General features: G+C 46.9%; 2 pseudogenes; both read right to left on the bottom strand.

The window, feature by feature from the left end:
• The window catches only part of LOC149355015 (calsyntenin-1-like), a 489,555-nt pseudogene that overhangs the window by 336,447 nt on the left and 135,367 nt on the right, over nt 1-17,741 (bottom strand).
• Nucleotides 83-17,117, bottom strand: LOC149355023 (uncharacterized; annotated as a pseudogene).

Here is a 17,741-nt window from a genome sequence, read left to right on the forward strand (position 1 = left end):
AAGGTGGCATCGCGGTGCACGAGAGCGCAAGTGACTCCTCCTCGTACCCAGCTCCTTGCATTAAGTGCCTTGATCCCATAGCTTAAGCAACCTGAAATCGGGTTCGAAAGCAGATGTATAAAACCGAAACTCCAAGAGCGTTTACTCAGTTTTCTCGTGAATATGTTAACAACCGTCCGTTATTAAAAGAAATGACCATAATCAGTATGCTAAAGATTACAAAATGTTTTCAAAACATTGAAAATACGGGTAAGAGTGACATATAATTATTTTCCCTGCCGCAGTTTTCCGAATTCAAGTTCAAACTTCACCCATCCTTGACTTTGCGAGAAAAAACAGTGCTGTCCACAGTAATGTGTTGTAAGTAGAGGTGTGCGCCGAGCTGGTTTCGACCGGCGGCGGCATGGTGGTCGTTTTTAGTCGGAGGCGGCGGCGCCCCAGCACCGACGCACTGGACACACTCAAAGCGTTAAGCTAGCTTCCATTTCTCCTGACTGAGATTGTATTTATACAACGTGCTTTACGTAAAATGACCATAACCTTTCTGTTCCTAACGGTTAATTGTTTTGTTCAGTACATAAGCTGTGGACCAACAGTACATGTTATAATACAAATGCTCCCGGCTGCATGAAATCACATGTTCTGAATATTAATCGCTCTTTGCTTAAGTAACTTTCTTAGAACAGCAGTTTCCCGGAAGAAAAGAGAGTCCAAATACTTTTCTAGTAAGTGATCGAACCAGCAGCTGAGATAGGTTATGACAAGGTAGAATAGAAAATTTGCACAAATCGTTAACTTATGACCAGGTTGAATGCACAAAGGGCGGGTTTGTATAATGCAGACATAGCTGGGGGCACGATTAATTCCGAAAAAAGTTATTTTTTAATCTACAGATGGAAACTTTTATAGTTCAGCGCAGCTATCGGTGTCAGTGGCATCATATTTGTGATATATATGAATGCTACAAAGAAACAGCATCGTGCAGTAGAGATGTAGAAATATTTTTATGTGGAAGTCCAATTAGTGTTTCCAATTTACCGAACAATAAATATGACAGGTAATAAAAATTGAATGTTTTAAAAGTCTTATATATATATATATATATATATATATATATACACCTTTATAATTATCAAAAACATAAAACAGCTTACAACGGGTTAGATGTTTCTTGTTTGCTTCATGGGTGGGTTGGTGCTGTTGTCGAACATCAAATGCAATGCCACACATAATACACAACCAAATTTGAATGCAAATGAGTCGGTGGATTGGGCTGCAAAAGTAGTTATACCTATATCTATTGGCAGTCAATGCCCTGTACAGCTGCAAGCTCAAGACTGGCAAATAAATTTGGCTCCTGTTAATGGTGGACACTTGCCAGTGTTCACATAGGCAGTCGTGTTGTAGAACTGCCATTTTGCAGGTTGTAGCTATTCGCCCTACTACCAAGTCATTGCATGCACTATATTGTAGACTCCCCTGACTGTATAATATGCATATCCCCACATTGCTTCTTCCATGCTCTTCCTGTATGCAACTTCAGCTGTTATATTTAACTCTTAACCTCTGATATGTAACTCATAAACGTTCATTTTGTGATCTGTTCTAAACACAGTTCTATGCAGATGGTACATCTACTTGGAAACCTTGCATTTTACCCTTATATAGTGGGATACATAAGTCTGCAGTGAAGCTCCGCCCACATTCAGGACTACTGCACAGAATTCCTCCACTACAACAAAGTAGTCCGTTGGTAAAACTTCTCTTGTTGCCTAAGCAAGAAGCTAACCACCAGATGCAATTATGAGTTCAAACATTTTGATGCCTCTGGCTTCTATAACACAATCAAAACATTAAAAATCTGATTTCATTTACTCTTGTGATTGCGGAGTAACACAGGACACCGCAGACCATGGCCCATTTTTCTCAACTGCTGATTTTTTTTTAAGTTGTATCCTACTATAGCAGCTTGCATTACAGCCCAAAGCTACTATATAAGAGTAGCTACCCAGGGTGTCGAACCGGTATTTTTTCGGGTTCGGTTCGGGTTCGGGTTCACGCCTTTCGGGTTCAGTTCCGAGTTCGGCTCCAGAGGGCCATTCCGTTCCGGTTGTAACCGGTTCAAACGGGTTCAAACGGGTTCAGGACAAAAAAAATTAGAACGCAGATGGGTTTCAGTGATATGCGTTTTCTTTTTTCTTGCACATCGCTATACAAAATAAAAAATGCAAATATTTGTTTACGAGAACATAAAATTGGGCTTGGTAACGGTTGCTTAAGAAGCGCGGGAAACAGGACAAACGGAAGTCTGGAGACGACACAGATGCCGACTAACAGCTGGTTATTACATTCTCGGAAAAGTACATGAAGGCGCAAGACACAGTGAACAATCCAGAAAACAGAAGAGCTAAAATTAAAACTAAAAAACATACTGCGCATGCACATCGTAGTCGAGTCATGACGTCTTTTTCAATGAAATTCGAAGACTATATTCCATAGTAGACGGCACTCCCCTATCTCTTTGACCTTATCCAGTTGCCACGAAAGCCTGGCTCCTTATCTACGAAATTGATGTATGGTGAAGCCACACGCTCATCTGCATCAGTATAGTCAGAGTAGAAGATGTGGGGACGCCTTCGTCCCCTGCGTTCACTTTCCCGCACTGCACCCCACTGTTGTTAGCTGCCCCCGAAAAGCACTCCCTTTAGTTTGGTTACTCTAGCTAACAGGGGAGGGCGCTCGCGTCACAGCGACAGCAGCGCCACGGATGGCGTGTTTGGCCGCTCGCGCGCGGGGGAAGGCTAGCTCTCTTCTCCCTGGGACAGGATAGCGTGTGGACGTTCACGCGCAAACATGGAGGAAGGAAACCATAGGAGAGGCCCTCGCTATCCGAGCCGCGTTACAAAAAACGTGCAGGAAGTCACGTGGTTTTGCAAGGCCTACTGGGATTCCTTGGCCAGCGGCGCAGCCAATAGCAGCGTTGGGCGCAGCGGCGTCGTCTGCTTCACGCATCACCCATGTCGGCAGAGCCGGTCGAGTAGAGTTGGAAATTCGCATTTTTATTCAATCGTTGTGGTCCGCGGGAGGCACAAAGTTCCAGAGGCCTGTAGTCGGTGCCGGTCTTCATTGCTGTGCGCTTAGTTCATTCAGGATGCCGTCTTGACGAAAGCGGTTGTTTTGGAAGCCCGCGACAGCTTACTCTGAAAAGGTTTGGCGCTGCAGCTTCGCTATTCTCTTTCGGCTTCGCGTTTTGTGCGGTTGCGTCCCTCAACGCTGCGTCTTGTTCCAAAGAGAAATTGACAGTGCCGACGGCTCATAAAGCGATAGACGACGGTGACACGCTGGTTTATATGGTTACAGCAGCGAGGGAAGAAAAAGCCATTTGCGAGTCGGCGCTTGCTTTGTGTATGTATACGTGTTCTGCGTGTTCCTTCATTTTTGTGTATTTTTCCCGCGCTGTTTTAACCACGAATAAATACAAACTCGTCCAGACCGTGTCCTTGTAAGTATACCCGTTGCGTCTACATTCCCCTATGCATGACGGTCACAATTGTTGGCGACCGATATGCGTGGGCCGCGCTGTGCTCACCGAAGCGAGCATTGCCAAGAAAGCCGCGCCGCATCCGATGGTATCCGTCAGCAAAGCGATACGCGAAGCAGTCTGAATCGTACCATATCTGTTTACTGTACGCTGTGCGAGCGATATGTCAACTGCGTGCAAGTTTTCTCCGATATGGACCCTGTGGATCGACCGATCCGCGCGGCTGTCTCGATCGAGTGCTGTTGTGCGAGCGTAAGGACACATAGCGCGCAGTGTTAGGTTTAAAACATTTGCGCTTAAGGGTGGTGAAGTGTAAGGCCATGCCATTGTAAGATTGAGTGTACAGCCTTTGTCAAAAGTTTGGAGCCCAGGGGGGTTTTCTTTTTAGCCACACTCTGTCGTTCTTAATGGATATCTAGCGCTCCAAATTTCCTGGACATAAGAAGATTTCTGCTACTGCCTCCTGCAATAGGTAGGACATACATGAATGCTCCTGGAGTCCCATTATAAAGTTTGGAAGTGAACCCCCTGGGCTCTAAACTTTTTACAAAGACTGTACCTCGCAACTTACCGTTTACCGAGATGCCGAGTCTACCTGCGACCACCTCGCCGAGTTGCAGTTTCTTGCATTCAGCTGATTAAACGCATTAGTGAAGTCCAAAATTTGTAGTTTATTGGAAAATCAAATTATGAGCCTTAAAAAGGTTTGATACAGCACAACACTTATTACAAAACATAGCTTGCTACGTGAAGCAAGCAAAATCTTTTAACAAAAGTGATAACACTCGTGTATGGAAGGAGAACACACATAAAAAGGATTCAACAAATATACTAGAAAGAAGAAGAAATGCACAACTGAATCACATCACTTTGCAACCATGAACTATTCGATCAGAGAGAGTAAAAACATATAGGAGGCAGTAAATGAGGGCTTTGAGACAGAAAAATATTTGTGGACCATTCTTGCCCAATTGTGTGAAAGCTTTCATTTCTCGGTAGTTGTTTCTGCATCGCAAAGTTGATAAAATTTAAGCAATGTAAATGCAAAGTAATTGGAGCACTGTGTGGAAGTGACTTGAAAAAATGGTAACAGTTGTCCTAGCTGGTAGAAAAAGTGAATCATTTCCCTCCCTTCTGCTTCATGTATTCCTTTCTGTAATATATGCAAAGAAAGAGAGTACCCTGCTGACACTATTTCTATTGTCGCATTGTTGTATTAGACTCTTATCTGCCTAGCCTGGAACAGTATAGAAATAGCATAGTTTTCTGTTCTGTTTGTTGTGTGCTATGTGGTACTTGTGTGCACATGCTGTTTTATACTTGTCAAAACCACGAGCCAACCAACATAGTCTGCACATAAGACGGGCATTTGAGCTGTGCACAACTAAGGCATGATGACAGCTAAAGAATGATTAATATAGTGTACAAATTGCGGCTGGTAGAATGATAAGGTTTTCCTCTGTATGCATATGTACCAAGTGCATGTGGAAAAGTGTTTTCATCATTTAAGAACATGAATTTGTTGCAGGTTGCAAAACTTATATTTTTTATTTATTTACATATACTGCAGGCCAATGTTTTGGCCCAAGCAGGATGGGCATACAAATGTAGCATACAACAAGAAGAACATATACAATGCGAGGAAGAACCCATGGGAAACAACACATTTCTTAAAAGAACAACTATATGATAAAACTAACATTGGGTAATAAATGGCAACAACACACCTCATGTATGATATGAATGCAAAATGCATCACAAATAACTCTTCTGGAAGGAAAACAGGATATGTTAAGTATGCAAAATATGGCTTTCTAGTCCTTTCACAAAATCTTTGCTCTTAAAAATGTTGGGTAGTAAAGAATCCCCTTATATGCTAGAACTTATATGCTAGTGCTTACTCTGTTGCTGCGTGCAGTGGGATGATCACCCCCTTTTGACACTACTAGTTTGAAAGGCCAAAATCACCTTCAGTTGTGTTGAATATCTAGAACTAAAATTGTATGTATGGTACACTAATTACTCTCTTGATTATTCCGGCTTCTATAGTATGAAAAACATGCACTCCATATTTTTACAAAATACGATACTTCAGTCACCCTGTACCCTAAAGGACAGTAGTGCAGGAACGCTAAAGAAAGCTCTTTGAGACTGCTAACTGCAGCCTTTATTCTTGAACATCAGTGACCAACAGTACATGTCCATCTGTGAAGCTACAGCATATAGATTCATGAACAAGAACTAGCATTTGCACTCTGGACATGTACTGCTGATGTTACTTAACTGACTTCTTTTTGAAAATGTGCGTATCGTTCATTTACCACAAAAGACAAAAATCTGATTTTAGGAAGCAGGTAATTTCTGGTTGATTCAGTAGCAATCAAGCTAAATCAAAGCCCTGATTACTCTTGAAAAAACTGACAGTGACTGCCATCAAGCATGAGCCTAAGTCGGTGGTGTACATGACGCATTCACATTGCAAAGCTATTCTTTTCAATACTCAGTATGACAGGTTATAATGTACTCTAAATAGTGAGCGGCCGTTTGAATAGAATTTTATTGTGACAAAGTCAGACATTTACAGTATTTACTCGTGTAATTTGCGCCCGCACTTAGATTGTGCACCCCAAAAAGTTCAAACACTTAACCGGATTAAAAAAAAATACTCGCACATTTTGCGCACTATGCTGAGCCAGACCACCAGCATGTATACGCGGGCGCGAACTCTGCGCCGTTTACCCGGCTTGCTCGCGCTGGCGGTCGCTATCCCGGACGAACAGCTGCGCGCGCCCCAAATCCAAAACTCTACCGTACCGTTTGCTATACGGTGTGCCGCTAGTCAGCCGGGCCACACGCAAGGGCCCCGTTTTATTGCCCGTTATCTCCTCCCACTGCTGACTTCGCGATTGAATCTTTGCGCGTTTATTGCTTTGAGCTAAGCACGTGCCGTCATGCCACCCCGCGGGGAGCTACATAGCGTGGGCGGGGCGGACGAGTCAACCTTTTTGTTTGCCAGCGAGGGGTGCTAACCTTTTTTTTTATGACGTGTTCGGATGACTCGCTTGCGCGTAAATTGCGCACCCTCTTTTTGGAGCCCTAATTAAAGAAAAAAACGTGCGCAAATTACGCGAGCAAATACGTACGGTGCTCTATATGCCTTATTGAACTTCTTTATGATCTCCTTTGTAAACGAACTATAGTTTTAAGGAATCACAGTGCTCTCTTAGTTATAAAACAGTGACACTTCCCAGGCGCTATGGCCGAGATAACAAACAAATGCACCGCCATACAGATTACTGCTAGGCGCAAACATTTGCACACTACAAGTAATAATATCAAATGGAAATGATGCCCCAAAGAAACTGTGATGTGCTCGATGCTATAGATGACAAGTATCTTTTTATTTTCTTCTAATGAGGGAGTGCGTAAGCTAATAAATAAATAATCATGTACTGTATGCAGAATTTCATCAGAGCCATATATAAACCGCAGCCAGTTTAGCAGTAATGACACAATTACTTTTTATCAGTGCGGGAATACTGTAGCCGCGCTATTCGATCATAACGTCTAGCTAAAGACATTTATTCGCAAATCATTCTATTTCTTGCATGAACACCTACAACGTCATATTGAAAGCATACATGCAGTCAAGCTATACACCTTCTCAATAAGAGCATTTCTTTCTTGAGATTAATGTATCGAGGTGGTTCCTCACCTGAAGGGGGACGGCATCCGCACGTATACGAACTACGAGCGGCGACATCCGATCGAAGTGCTCGGGCAGAAAATTGTTTTGAACATACGCAGGTCCATTTTGCTGGTTCCCAGTCGCTTTGGCCTGGTCTAACGGCCTCAGTCGACTGCCTCCTTCGCTCTGGATCTTTCGGAAACCTGTTTGAAAACAATTATTCACTGCACTCGGACAAAGAGCCACCAATAAGGCCGGGGCGGTACGAATACCACGTTCACGCCGTGTCGCGCGTTATGTTCTGCGAGCATGCATTTTACTCATTACGCAGTCAATTAAATACGAAAACAAAATGCAGTATACTTACGTGTGGAAAGTGACGCCCGGTACTTGTCCTGGCGTGCGCGACCAACATCCAGGAAAGCAGCAGCTGGACATCGCAGCATCTTTGTTGTCAATGGGAGCAGTCCCACTTTCCGCCGTGTCTGACAGCTGCCGACAGCCTGGCGCGGCGCGAAATCGTCTGCTCGCGCCGCTCGCGGTGATCTTCGCGGCGCTCGCATGCCATTGGCTGAGAAAACGGCCAAGTGTCATGGCGGAGCCCTCGCTTCCGGCTTCAAAAAATGTGACGTAGCAGCCTCTCCTCTTTTCCTTCTTTCCTCCATGCGCGCAAAGCTCCGCTCTGTGCCGCGGGCCTCTCGTGGTTGGAACTTACTCCCGCCACCTCGTCCCGTCGGGCCTCGGAGCTTCCCTTTGCCCTAGCATGGGCGGACGTTCGCTCGTAGCCGTGCTGGTGAGTCGGACATCCTAGATTCCTCAGTGTATTTTGTTGCTAGCTGGCGTTATTGTTGCTATAGCAATAAATGCCTTGTTTGTGTCAGCCAGTGTGTCGTTCCTTTGTTCCCGTAGAGCACGGCCCGCCGTGGTCGCCGTGCGCTCAGTAGCGCTCGCGATCACGGGGTGGGGTCAGCGCGGTTTTGAACTGAGTCAGCCGCGCTTAAACGGGGAGAACGGGTTTATCCCCCCCATTTCAACCCCACATCTGGCGCCCAACGTGGGGCCTGCTCTTGGAACATTGGACGACAGTCTGTTCGGTTCGAGGAACGCTCTTTGTCCGGACTTGACAAGTGCTAGGCCTAGAGTGAATTTTGATCGCTAGGACCTGCGGCATGCTTTCTTGAGTGCGAGGTGTATTGCGCTGCAGCATGTTTGAACTTTTCGACATGCTCAGCACGTTTTTTTTTGTGAGGTTTTCTTCCTGGAGTTTCTTCAAGAACCACTTGGTCCGCATCGAGGGAGCGCGAGGCCTAGCGCCCGCGGAGTTGCCGAGCCCGAAGCGAGTGAGTACGGAAGCCGCGTGGGTGGTCCGAGTTTTCTGTATATATTTTCTCGCTGTCTCTTTTTCGACTCTGGGAGTCGCGGCTCTGGGAGCCGGGTGGCCTGGGGCCACGGGTGCCGTAACGAGCTCGCTGGTATTGCAGCTCGGCACCGGGCGTTCCGACACCGTCCGATACGGTGGGCGCCGATCGCTCAAGCTGCTTTGTGCAGTGAGCGGGGAGGACCACCCCACAACGCTGATGTCTCCTCGCGGCTGCGCGCACGAAACCCGTTTCGGGTCTTTCTGTTGTTGGGGGTCGTCGACCTTCACAGTGGTAGTGAGGCCTAAGGCTATTCATAGCTGCCTGCACCTTGTCAAAAGTGACACGACCACCGGATCGTGGTATTGAGAGGGGGCGCACTTTGCTGGCCCACCCGTTTTTTTAACCTCGCATGAACCGAGCATTCTCGTTCAACTCAAGAAAGGGCTTTGTTCACTCGAACTTTGCGTTGCACAGCCGCCCGACACGTTTTGCTAGCGAGTTGAGCATTGAGCCACCAGGCCTTTGTGTACGCCGTTAACCCCACCCGTGACCTACGTTAAAGGCATGCGGAGTGTGTTTTGGCAATCTTTCAGATCCAGCGGAGCCACTGCGGCTTGCCGTCCTGTGCACATCGTCTCGCTGCCGCCTGCTGCGACGGAGCGGCCTGTATCCTGTTCGCCGCATCCATCCGGGGCAGCTGTGGCGAGACCAGACAGCAGCCACCTCTGGCTGCTGTTGCCCTGGCGACTACTGCGGAATCTTGGACTGCAGTGGTCAACCGGCCCTCCTCATCGCGGGCCTGCGGGCACATAGTCCGCGGGCCATGCGAGTCGTCCCAGCGGAGACCTTCACGCCGCCTTCGGAATACCGCGGAAGACTGCGTGCACTCTGTCGGCGTGACCTCCGCTGCACGACCTGCCTCAAGTGCATGAAGACCAGGAGACTCCTCCATAGCATGTAACTTGCAGGCGCGTGGGTCTATTTAAGGTTGGGGGGATGTGGGGACGCCTTCGTCCCCTGCGTTCACTTTCCCGCACTGCACCCCACTGTTGTTAGCTGCCCCCGAAAAGCACTCCCTTTAGTTTGGTTACTCTAGCTAACAGGGGAGGGCGCTCGCGTCGCAGCGACAGCAGCGCCACGGATGGCGTGTTTGGCCGCTCGCGCGCGGGGGAAGGCTAGCTCTCTTCTCCCTGGGACAGGATAGCGTGTGGACGTTCACGCGCAAAGCTCCGCTCTGTGCCGCGGGCCTCTCGTGGTTGGAACTTACTCCCGCCACCTCGTCCCGTCGGGCCTCGGAGCTTCCCTTTGCCCTAGCATGGGCGGACGTTCGCTCGTAGCCGTGCTGGTGAGTCGGACATCCTAGATTCCTCAGTGTATTTTGTTGCTAGCTGGCGTTATTGTTGCTATAGCAATAAATGCCTTGTTTGTGTCAGCCAGTGTGTCGTTCCTTTGTTCCCGTAGAGCACGGCCCGCCGTGGTCGGCGTGCGCTCAGTAGCGCTCGCGATCACGGGGTGGGGTCAGCGCGGTTTTGAACTGAGTCAGCCGCGCTTAAACGGGGAGAACGGGTTTATCCCCCCCATTTCAACCCCACAAAGCTTGGGCGAGTTGGCAATCGTTCACTTGCCACATAGCGCTAAAAAGACACGGACACAAGAGAGACGCCCGTCCTGTGTGTCTCCCTGTTTGTCCGTGTCTTTTTAGCGCTATGTGGCAAGTGAATCATCTGCATCCTTCCTGATCATAAAGGCCTCCACCATCTCCCTAAAAGTTCGATCAGAGTGATTAAACCGGGGGCTTGTCTTTCTAAGTGGGGAAGCAGATGAGCGTGTTGCTACACCATCTATCAGTTTGGAGTAAGGCTTTCTTGGCAGTGTGTGAGGTCCAGGAGATAGGGGAGTGCCGTCTACTATCGAAGATACTCTTCGAATTTCGCTGAAAAAGACGTCACGACTCGACTGTGATGTGCATGCGCAGTATGGTTTTTAAGTTTTAACCTTTGTTCTGTTTTTTTTCGGGGGGGTTGTTTTCTGTGCCCTGCGCCTTTATATACTTTTTCTAGAATAAAATAACCAGTTGTTAGTCAGCGCTCGTGTCATGTCCTTTCTTCCTTTTGTCGTGTTTACTGCGTTACTTGAGCACGAAAAAATTGTTTAATGCGAGATGTTCTCACTTTCGCCATTTTATTTATTGTCCGCAGAAAAAAAGAAGAATTTACGGTAAGAGCCGCAAAATAAAATGAACTCGAAATAAATGAAAATCGGCTGTGTGTATACGCTATAATCCACCTTATGAGGTGTAGGACGAAAAGCCGATACATTTTGCATCTGCAAGACCCTCCTGCTTGAGCAGTTCGGGAGACCCCGTAGCGCGAGCAATAGGTCTCGTACGCAGTGTACTTACGGCCCCGTAAGTACGCAGTGTACTTACGGGGCCCCGAAATTGCCGCCCCCGTCTTTACTACATGGTAAGAAAATGTTCGAGAATCCCTCCACCGCCCATCCCCCACCCAACGAGAGCCTCGTGGGAGCACTGGCTCTCCCTAACATAAAGAACTTACCAAACATATTTTATTTAAATCACCTATTCGACAACGCCTTTGTGACTCACGTTATATATCCTGAGCCCTTATAGCTCCGTATCTTCAAAAACTCATCTAATCGTGGCTTCTCACTATAGTAAAGTAAGAAATTTGTTCTTGATAGAATGTTTGGGACTAGGGGTGTGCGAATATCAAATTCTTCGAATACGAATCGAATACGAATACTTGGCTCCGAATATCGAATAATCAAGGAGAGACGCATTTAACCACTACAAAACATTTATTTGAGCGCCCGAGAACATCACAGTTCAACTATCGATGATTAAATGAACACAAAAGGCTGCACGAAAAGTATCAGTCTCGAACATAATTCTTAGAAGAGTGGAAATATCAGAGAAGATGGCTGGTACACAGCATTGATTAAAGCTAGCTTGCCATCAGCACGAACCCGCGTTGCTGGGATGAACATAAAAGGTTGTCGTGAAGGAAAACCCGCTGCTCCACATGGTCAGGCAGAAGTAGTTCCCTTCTAGCTGAAACGACTCCTCCAGCCACAGAAAATGTCCCCTCCCTTGGCACTGAACTGGCACGTATTGCGAGGTACTTCGTGCACAGCTCTGACTACACCAGCTTCGCAGGTATAGCCACAAAGAAGCTCACCAGCGCAGTCAGCTACGGCATGGCCCTTGGAGAAAGGAATGCGCATTGCTCTGGGCGCCGCCTTGTTGTTATGTCTCTGTCGATAGGGCTTGCGGACCGAAATGAACGCCGGTGCTCACAATGAATATTCGGCTAGCAACGAATATTCGCGTCGGGTCGAATATTCGATACAACACAAATACTTGGATTTCGAATTGAATACGAATCTAAAATTATAATATTCGAATTATATTCGAAAATCTCGAATATTCGCATACCCCTATTTGGGGTTCTTCCTGGGGCGCTATCAAAGGCAACCTTTGCGTCCACAGAATTTTTTGCGCCCTTGATAGAGTGATACAGAGGGGCTAATCTGGCGTGCACCATTTGTCCACCAACTTGTTTCAGGCATTTATTTCCAAAGCTACAAACAACCCCTTTCTGGCAGCTATGCTTATTAGGTGAGTAAGTGCTTGCCTGTCTTTTCTGGACATGTTCGCAAGTGCTGATTCATTCTGTTTTCTCACTCTTGGCTTTTACTTACCTGTACAGCCTCTCCACAAGGCAGATGAGAAATGTTGCGATCGGTCATTACTTCCTCTACCCATACATCTACAGCGTTACCTAAACTTTCTTGATACTAGTGTATTAAAGCGAAGTCAGCGGATGTACAGTGGAGCCCACTTTAATGGCCACAGATATAACGAACGCTCGCTTATTTCGAGCGGGTGTGATGCTACCGTGAAAATATGCATAAGGGCAACGGAAATTCGTCACAGATACAGCGAACAACTCTGGCCACACCACTCGGTTATAGCGAACGAGGTGGCGTGGTGAACTACCCCGAGGTTGTAGAGGTCGTCCTTCCGCTAAGCACGCAGATGAAATAGCGCCTCTCAACCTTCATTACACCGCCCCGGAAGGAACATGTCAACCCAGAAATGGAATTAAAAAGCGGCACTGCTGTGCGCAGCGCTAACCGGAAAGTCCGGCGTCCGGTAGCACTGTCAATGCTAATGTAAACACGGTAACAATATCCTATAATTTTCTACTGAAATAGTAAGTAACCGCCGGCCAAACCCGCGTCGATGGCCAACCGGGCAATCATTGCCTACGCGTTCGCCGGCTCGGCAAAGCATCCTGAGTAGAAGAAGCGCGGTGCGCGTGAGACAGGGGCATCGTCAAAAGCGAAGCTACTGACCAATCTCGCGGATCAAGTAAAAACAGCCATTAGATAATTTTTCAAATCCTTGCTGGCCATCCCGGTCACGTGGTATGCATAGCCGTCGTCTCCATCTTTGGCGCCGCTGCAATGTGCAGGCATTGTCATATAGCTGACAGTGCAACGGATGCATTCTGCACCACAAGCGCTGCACTACTTCGTCGCTGCATCAGCCCAGTAACGACGGAAGAAGCTCGAAAACACGCGTGACCAGATGATTGCAGATTTCTGGCAACGCTTCGTTGATCCATAGCCGACCGGATGTTTACTCGGATAACTACGTTCCTGCGGACCACAAAATCGCAGAAGCGCCTCCTCTGACGGAGACGTTGAACACCAAGTGCGAGCTCTTCCTACTGCCAGGAATCTCATTTACGTGGCCGACCTGCCACCAGTTGCCATGCACACTTCATCCATGAGTAGTCATACCCCGTCCCTAAATTTGATCGTGGGCAGCAAGGTCTCGACGAGGATTAAATGACCGCCCTAGATAGCCTGGAAAGAGCCACGGCAGGCTCTGCTTCGCACAAGTAGGCACGCATAACGCAGCTTTGTAAGAAATAATTGCCACTTTTAGCGGCCTTAGTATCTTTGGCTGTTGTAAGAAGAATCCACTTGCTACTAACATCAGATATAACGAATGGAACCTGCGGGACCGTCAGGTTCGCTATAAGTGGGCTCGACTTAGTTTTAATCGGCCACAAAAACCTTTTTCACCCTTCAGACATGGACCTTACATGTTTGGACGTACTACCTTCGACCCAAAGGGGCGTTCGTGCCGTAGTCAGTGCATTTCAACCTGTGCGAGCAACGAGAAACAATTTCAGCAATAAAATGGTATTTTTGTCATGATGCTGTATTCTTTTAGAACATACTTAAGCAGTCTCTTAAAAAACCCATTGACATCATACATTTCATTATAACATTTATGTCTGCGATGAAAAACTCTTGAATTCCGTGCGAACTCTTCGTGTTCATAGGACGCAGAACCGCCGCGTTCCACGAGGTCACTGTTCAGACACAGTGCACTTTAACGCAGGAGGAATATGCTGCGCAAGTTCAACCTCCTGACTGGTTCTTCTTTCATGGTTTGTGCACAGTCTGGAATTTTCACGTGCGGGCGGACGCAGGGAGTTATGGTGACGTCAGGCGCTATGGCGAGTTCGCTGAATTCGACGGGATCAAGTAAGGCATGAGGAGGGTCAGAGAGGTTTCAAATATTCCATGCAACAACCATAAAAAGAAGCCTACAAGATAGCCGAATAGCCTAAAGCATCTGTAAGCAGTTTTCTGTTGCGCCGCCATTAGTACGAATCCCACTCGGAGTCAGAGGTAAGACTATGCATACTATTTTAGTTGTTCTTTTTACTGCGTTAGCAGTATAGCCTGCTTTCCCAAAAATAACCCCGCTGCGTGCGTGCAGCCTCCATCCTTGATGCACGCTCCGATGGACGACACATCAGGGCATTCACTGGCAAAAATGCACCTTCAAAAACTTCAACCCATCTCACCACCCCCCAATACCCACCTGTACCCGATATAGCCGAGGCAGATTGTTGTGAAGGCTCAACGTATTCAATCACCCAAGCGTTCTAAGAAAAACAAAACACTAACAATCATAAGCCTGTCGCGTCAGACACTAAGAACGGGAAATATGACTGCGAAAAGTAGATATAAGTCGTCAGACAGAGAATTCAAGATCGAGCAGTGCGAGAACAGCGGATGGAGCCGCGCGCTGGCAACTGGCAGAAATTTTTTCTTAGAAGCAGAACAGTTTCAGCGAATCGGCATAACCAGATCACTTCATCGTAGTTGCATTGCATGTGTTGTAGCCGGTTCTTTGATGTGCTAGCATTAACATAGTTGGCAGCGCCTACACCGACGACAACTTCGCAGTTGATGCTTTCGCGTGAGAAGGTGTTTGTAATAATGCACAGCTAATCTACGAGCCTAAGAGACCCGCCGCGGTGGCTCAGTGGTTACGGCGCTCGACTGCTGACCCATAAGACGCGAATTCGATCCCGGCTGCGACGGCTGAATTTCGATGGAGGCGAAATTCTGGAGGCCCGTGTACTGTGCGATGTCAGTGCACGTTAAAGAACCCCAGGTGGTCGAAATTTCCGGAGCCCTCCACTACGACGTCTCTCATAGCCTTAGTCGCTTTGGGACGTTAAACCCCATAAACTAAACTAAACTAACTAAAGATTTACGCAAATATGTAAAAGGGAGGAGTAATAACTCAAGATTTCACATAAACCTGACGTACAAGTGTTTAGAATTGGCGGCAGTACATTACAGAAGCGTCAATTAGGCTTCTTCCCAGGCACCAGACCTCCTGTTAGTCTGCTGTCGCATATACTGGGTACTATTCTCGCACTTCCCAGCGCAGACAGCTACGGGTGGGTAAGTCTATGCGATAGATTATATCATTTTGTCGGAAAACAAGACGTATGCCGGGATGCAAAAAAAGTGGGCTGAACCGGGTCCCGAACCGGTTCGGAACGGTTCCTTTGAATCGTTCCGGTTCGGGTTCAGTTCCAAGATGGCGAAAAAAATATGGGTTCGGTTCGGTTCCGGTTCCGGGCGAAAATTCGGGTTCGGTTCCGGTTTAGGGTTCGGGTTCAGTTCCGGTTCGACACCCTGTAGCTATCCCAAAGACGAAGTTTGTAGAGGTTACTGTGCTTTGTAACATAGTGTCATTTTTATCATATTTACATGCCATTTCTACTCTACTCATACAGGGAATGGAAATTTTGTGATGTAGGAGATGGTCGGCCTGGCGACAAAACTCTGCTCAGTACTTCCCATTTGCTAGCTATAAGTTCTGCCCATATGACACACTCTTTGGCTCGTTCAGCAATGTGCATATGCAAAAAACTGTGCATTCAATCCTCACAAGATCCTGAGCGGAGCATGCAAACTGCAAAGCTTTTAGGCTGAACCGTTTCTCACCTTTTTTTCTTAATCTATGCTCTAACAAAGTGCAAGCTGCTATGCAGCAGTGTCTAGACATTAGTGGACGCCTGCACAAACCTGTTTGCTAGAATTTTTTGTTCTTACTACTACTTGCATGACCGAAATTGTACTGCTCGCTTTTTAGCTGTTAAAGAGAATGCAAGGGTATATCTCATTCAGGCACAGTGAGCTGTGTAGAGGTTGCGGCAGAAAGCAAGTTTGGTACGTTGTAATGCTAATGCAAATTTTACTGGAATTACTATATCTTCTGTGCATTCTTTTGCAGCCTTTGCTGTTCCAAATAAGGGCAGCAGAAACTACTAAACAGGCCATAATCTGGCATGACTATAGGAAAAGTCAACATTGTGAGGCTGGTAAAAAGCATCTCCATTCTTATTATGTCTAGGGGCCTGCCTGTGCACAGGCCTTTACACATTGTCCTCATCCTTAATGCGTCATTAAATCGATAAGACGGAGTACCAGTTTAAAACAGCTTTTCACAAATCTGATGAGAGTGGTGTTACTTTATTGATGTGTATTGTTGTTGAGCTTCACAAATGGCTAAATTATTGTCAGCCTCAATATTCAGCAGTGTATTTCCCAGCACTCGATGATGGCAACCCACAGCTATACGTACTGTGCTTCCTCGACCTCTAATAAGCATCCATTCTTTTGAAGCATTTGGATGACTCGAAAGTAAGAATGTAAGTGAATCCATAAGTATAAGTACAGCTTGATGAACCGCGGCACAGCATAGTCCAGATTAATTATTTAAACAATGCTTACTCATGCAGCGGCTCCAAGCTAAAAATCTTTGCGTCAGATTGTTGGACACACTTTGGCCACTTACGTTTACCTGTTGCTGTCTGTGGCGCTGCCGTTTGAAAAATAGTATGAGGTCAGCACAGAACACTAGTAGATGGCATGCAAATGTAGGACATTATGTTTGCTACACGGTCACAGGTGAAGCCTAAGTACAGTATTCAGATACTCTCTTGCTTACTTTGTGTCCATGCGAGGTTCTTGCAGCAACAACACACCGCGTGTGAACACGTGCCATTTGGGGAGGCTTTGCCTTTCCATTTATGCAGCTGGTCTCGTCCACCTCGCTCATGCTCTCAGTGTGCTTTGTTGTCGGGAACAGTTGGGCGGGCGGTCCTATTTGAACCATGTATTTCCTGGACTTTTCTTGGTAGAAAAAAATGGGGTTTGGTGTGGTTTTTTCCCTTGTAAAACTTCTCGCTAAAGGGGTGGGGCCGACCACCTTCCCCCTTAAATCCACCCGTTTGATGCAGCACTGTCGTTGCAACAACACTGAAATGTTCTGGTGTACCATTGCTACTAATCAATTTTTCACTACCGTTACCAGGGCCAGCAAGAGGAGTGGCGTCATAACGATGTGCTGAAGCTTTGTATTATCACCATCTATTCCCATCATTAGCCTCATTGCTGTGCTAATCGCTGCCACCAGTTTTCTGTACGCCTATCAGCAGGAAAAACCCATTCAGAGCCTCTATATCTATACACCTTCATATATATATAATATCCCAGGTAGCACACGGCAGCGGGCCAATATTGGAAATCCACTGGCAAAGCGTGGCCCTAACTAGGCCCAGAGTTGCCAGTGAGCATCCGATATTGGTTGTGCCACTCCTTAGCACATCCAACAATGGCCCTGGTTGTCCAACGCTTTACCAGTATTGGCTGAGCCATAATTAGATCCTGGCTATCATGGGCCAGGTTAGCCAGGATTGCCCCACTGTTTGCCATTGCTGGCTGTGCCATCATCGAATCC

The sequence above is a fragment of the Amblyomma mixtum genome, chromosome 3 (assembly GCF_055824585.1).
Source record: "Amblyomma mixtum isolate Tamu chromosome 3, ASM5582458v1, whole genome shotgun sequence".
Lineage (NCBI taxonomy): Eukaryota > Metazoa > Arthropoda > Arachnida > Ixodida > Ixodidae > Amblyomma > Amblyomma mixtum.